General features: G+C 40.2%; 1 pseudogene; it reads left to right on the top strand.

Moving 5' to 3' along the window:
- The first annotated feature begins 928 nt into the window (after positions 1-928).
- On the top strand, positions 929-2244 carry LOC127159468 (zinc finger protein 726-like; annotated as a pseudogene).
- The last annotated feature ends 2985 nt before the right edge of the window (positions 2245-5229 follow it).

The following is a 5229-nucleotide window of genomic DNA, read 5'->3' as shown; positions in this document are numbered from 1 at the left end:
TTTTTTGTTATTGTTTATTCTTTTTTTTATTCTTACTGTTATTTAGGAAGACAACACAAAAATGCACAGAATGTGTGAATTAACACTGATGTAAGTGCAGTGTTACTGAATGAGCATTTTATATTGACACTCGCTTTTGTGTCAACAGACACTCTTTGATTTCTTGTTGATTTTTGGTAAATCTGCTTCTTCCACACAGAAATTCAGATTGGAATATTCCCATCAGTTTACAAGTAAAGACGAGCATCAAATCATCAGGAAGAGCTGAAATCTGCACAGACTGAGTTTATTAAAGAGGACAGCGAGAAGATGAGAGATCCAGAACCCTGCAGAATCAAACACACTGAAGATACTGAACAACAAACAGGTTGGTGTTTATTCTTCATTAATTCATTATTAATGCTGACAGTTTCAAGTGGTTTTAAATTCGTTTTTTGTAAATCTGAGCTCTGCAATCAAATAAAAAGGGACACTTCCTATGAGCTGGGAACTTTTTTCTTTAACAAAATTAATTATGTTAGATAATTGTATTGTTGAACAAACACATTTAAAAGTACTTCCTACAGAAGCTTGGGATTTGTGCCTATAATGTTTTAAAAATCATAATTTGAAGATCAGTGTACCTAATTTCTCAGAAAGTTTCAGGGACGTATATAGAATGTACTAGATCTATTTATAAAATTGCATCAAAATTTTGTATGGCAACTGTCTACTTACCGCTGTTACATCAGGATTCATTTTTATGCTGTTTCACTTTTTTATGAGTTACTGAAAATTATACTTTTATTTTAGAGATGATTGAAGACAATGAAGAAGTGAGTGAAGCTGAGGAGAAAAATCACTACAAAACTGGAGAAAAACCTTTCAGTTGCAGTCAAAGCAAACAGATCAATTTAAGCAAAACAAAAGCCAAGAAATCTTTCACCTGCACTCAGTGTGGAAAGAGTTTCACATGCAAATATAATATTGATGTTCACATGAGAGTTCACACTGAAGAGAAACCGTATGCATGTGATCAGTGCGGGAAAACATTTTTGTGGGCTTCAAACCTAAAGAAACACCTGATAGTTCATACAAAGGAGAAGCCACATTCATGTCATTTGTGTGGAAAGAGTTTTACATGTTCACATTATTTGAAAGTACATCAGAAAATGCATACTGGTGTGAGAGACTACATGTGCTTTGAGTGTGAAAATACTTTTACTACAGCAAAGTGTTTAAAACTGCACCAGAGGATTCACACTGGAGAAAAACCTTACAAGTGTTCAGGCTGTGACAAGAGATTCAGTCAGTCAGGACATCTGAAAACACATGAGATGATTCACACTGGAGAAAAATCGTACAAGTGTCCACACTGTGACAAAAGATTCAATCAGTCATCACATCTGAAAACACGAGAAGATTCACACTGGAGAAAAACCACACGTATGTGATCAGTGCGGGAAGAGTTTTAGACTAAAAGGAATCCTTACATCACATATGAGAATTCACACTGGAGAGAAACCGTTCACATGTGATCAGTGCGGGAGTTTCTCACTATCAGCAAACCTTAAGGATCACATGATCATCCACACTACAGTGAAGCAGAAACAGTGTGATCAGTGTGGCAAAACGTTTTTGAAAGATTCAGACCTGAAGAAACACCTGAAAGTTCATATCAAGGAGAAGCCACATTCATGTGATTTATGTGGAAAGAGTTTTTCACGTCTACAGAATTTGAAAGAACATCAGAAAATACATAATGCTGTGAGAGACTACATGTGCTTTGAGTGTGAAAAGACTTTTACTACAGCAGCGTATTTAAAACTGCACGAGATGATTCACACTGGAGAAAAACCTCACAAGTGTTCACACTGTGACAAGAGATTCACTCAGTCAGGAACACTGAAAAGACATGAGATGATTCACACTGGAGAAAAACCTCACAAGTGTTCACACTGTGACAAGAGATTCACTCAGTCAGGAGCACTGAAAAGACATGAGATGATCCACACTGGGGAGAAACCTTACAAGTGTTCACACTGCGGCGTAAGATTCAGTCACCCAGGAATCCTGAAAACACACGAGAGGATTCACACTGGAGAGAAACCGTATCACTGCACTGAATGTGGGAGGAGTTTCAATCAATCTTCTGCTCTGCGCACTCATACAAAAAACATTCACAGTAAGATCATCTTCAGATCCAGCACTTTCAGATCTGATGCTGCGTCCTCAACAAATGTGACACAATAATGCATCAAACAATAAAATATGATCTGGATCAATCTGTTCTAAGCAGACATTACAAGCGACTTGACATTATCTGAATGTTTTCACAGTGAATGCACACAGTCACTTGCTCCCTCTGTCATGAAGAAAAGTAGAAGCCTTTTACAAACTATTCTTGTTCAGGAAGCTGACAAAGAGGCTGTAACATGTTTAAGAAAGACAGATTTATTTTTAATTTTGTTCTTCACAGTTTTTAAAATGACTAGTATTTTTCCACTTGATGTGTTTAGAAAATGCAGATGCAGGATATACTGTACTGTCATGAAGCTTTGCAACTGATGCATCTTTGCTTCTCTTGTAAGCAGGGATGTGTACTGGTACCTGGTATTAAACCGGCTTAATTGTAGAAGACTGTGTTGTGTTGTTTAGTAAGTACAACATGAACCTTTCACAGAATGGACGACACAACAGCCAGTCATAACTTCTGACAACTTTTATTATCCTCCTCACAGTACCGTAACACACATAATATAGGTTCCACACACGCTATATGCATTATTATACATCAGTTCTTTCTGGTCCTCGGATCTGATTGGCTGATAAGAGTGTTGATATTACAGTCTAACAGAACTCTAACTTCACTGTTTGTATCAATCCACTTGCAGAAGTTGCTGTTTTTTCTCACAGCAAGTCTTTGCACTAATGTATCTATTATTTGTTACCAAGCAAACAGTTTTGGCAAAATCTCATCATGTTTATGTAAATTCAGTGCTGTATATCAGAGCACTGCCTGTGTGCTGTATGTTATGGGTTCGTGCAGTGAGTTAAAGAACACGCAGGAGAGCTGCTTCAGACATCAGTCATGCGTGTACTTCCCGTTTGAGCCACGCACATCAAGAACACGCCCTCTTAAAACCACATACCATTAACTGGTGTACTACATCCCCTTTCTTTAAGTCTTCATGTAGAACATTACTGCATCACACAAAACATAACATTGTGTAATAAACTCAGATCACTTAACCAGCTGGCATTCCATATTAGTCCATCTTCTAATGTTTTGTGTTGTATCTCCAAACACAAACAAACAGTATTCTTCTGTAAAGTGCTTATCAAAACACACACTCTGTCAATACCAAACCAACATTATTCAATCTTTAACACAGTAATAACCTTCCTGTTGTGTCTTTTAACTCTCAGCAGTCAATAATTCACGCCACAGAGGCTAGCTGTCAGAAGGATACGGGTGGAAGTCTTTCAGTGTCTGTCAACACAATCTTCCAGCTTAACTGGTAACCGAATCATCCTTCCACTCCTAGTGTGAAGCTGTGGAATAGCCTCAGCTGCTGAAATACTGTTTGCCACAACTGTGGGCTGTTCCTGCCGACTCTTCATACTCACTGAAGACTCCAGACATCAGGTTCCTGGGCAGCGCTCCTCAGGTGACGTCTATTTCTCCTATAAAGTGGTCCAGTTTCAGCCTGCACATCATATGAGTGTGGTTCGTTTGTCTTCCTCACAACAACTGCTTTCATCCATCCATGTTTTGTTTCTATGCCGTCCCTGCTCCTTTCTGACAGACTTGACAAAGCTTTTGCTGTGGCATTGTAATAATGCTGTTGTTTGCTTTGAAGATATCTCAGTCCGTCACAGACTCCTGTGGGGGTTTCGGGTTTTAACGCACCAGCAGTACTTCTTAAAAAAAAGTCCTTCTTTAACACATGCCTCACTGTTTTGATGGTTCTTTTGGCCATACCATTCGACTGTGGACACCCAGGACTGGGGTTTGTGAGAGTGATTCCCCACTATGCTGCAAACATTCTCATCTCCTGACTGGCGAACGGCACAATCCCTCACAATCTCTTTTGGGATCCCGTTCCTTGCAAATACACTTTTTATTTTCCAAATCACTGTGTGTGCAGTCTTATCCGGAAAATGTAGCACTTCAGGAAACTTTGAGATGTAGTCCACTAATACCAGGTATGAATGACCCTCAAGCTCACAGATGTCAGCACCTATCTTGATCCACAGCAGCTCTGGGATATCATGTGACAACAATGACTCTTTTTGATTCTTAGACTGGAACCTTTGACACGATTCACATGTTCCAACCATCTGTTCCAGGTCCCGTATCATCCCTGGCCAATACATGAGCTTTTGTGCTTGTGCCCTGGTCCACTGTATGCCTTGGTGAGCCAGGTGAAACCTCTCCAACATCAGAGGCTTGAGATTTAGAGGAAAGATAATTCTATCATTTGTCATTAAAATTCCCTCTCTGATGCTGATCGTGTTTCTTAGTGGCCAGTACTGATAAAGGTTACGGTCAAGGTGGTGCTTTCTTGCTGGCCATCCCTGGTTGTGCACTCTGATCACAGCTTGTGTCGTCTTGCTGAGTAGCAACTTTCAAGCATTGCAACATGTCTGCACTCAGTGTGTCCATGGCTTGGATGTCACATATCACCTTTTCACTGTACAGGTCTTCCATGTTCTCGTGTATCTGACCCATTGCCACTTTGGGTGCTTTGCAAAGAGGCTTGGTGAATATGGCCTCCAATGGCTTATGGTCAGACTGGACTATTACAGTCTTTCCATAAATATACCTACTGAACTTTGACGTTGCAAATACCACTGCCAGCAGCTCTTTCTCAGGTTGAGCATAGTTACGCTCAGAATCAGACAGTGCTCTCTAGATGCATAAAACAATGGAGCTCCTTCCTGCATCAGTCAGGCACCTAGACCATCTCTCGATGCATCAGTCTGTGTTGTAAGAGGCTTAGTGTGATCATAGATTTTGTGCTTGTGTGATGGCTTCTTTTAGCTTCTGGAATGCTGTGTCTTGTTCGTGGTGCCACTGCCACATCATATTCTTTCTGAGAAGCGTACGTAGAGGTGCTGTCAATGTCGCCTCATCAGGTAGTATTGTGCGAGGCTGCTGTTTGCTCTCCATTACCTTCTGTAGGATGGATGCATGTTCCTCATCAGTTGATGCTGCAATGATCATGTCGTCCGCTATGACATGCA

This window comes from Labeo rohita, unplaced genomic scaffold (genome assembly GCF_022985175.1).
Source record: "Labeo rohita strain BAU-BD-2019 unplaced genomic scaffold, IGBB_LRoh.1.0 scaffold_219, whole genome shotgun sequence".
Lineage (NCBI taxonomy): Eukaryota > Metazoa > Chordata > Actinopteri > Cypriniformes > Cyprinidae > Labeo > Labeo rohita.
Note: the sequence above shows the minus strand (reverse complement) of the source record. Positions and strands in the feature narration are given on the sequence as shown.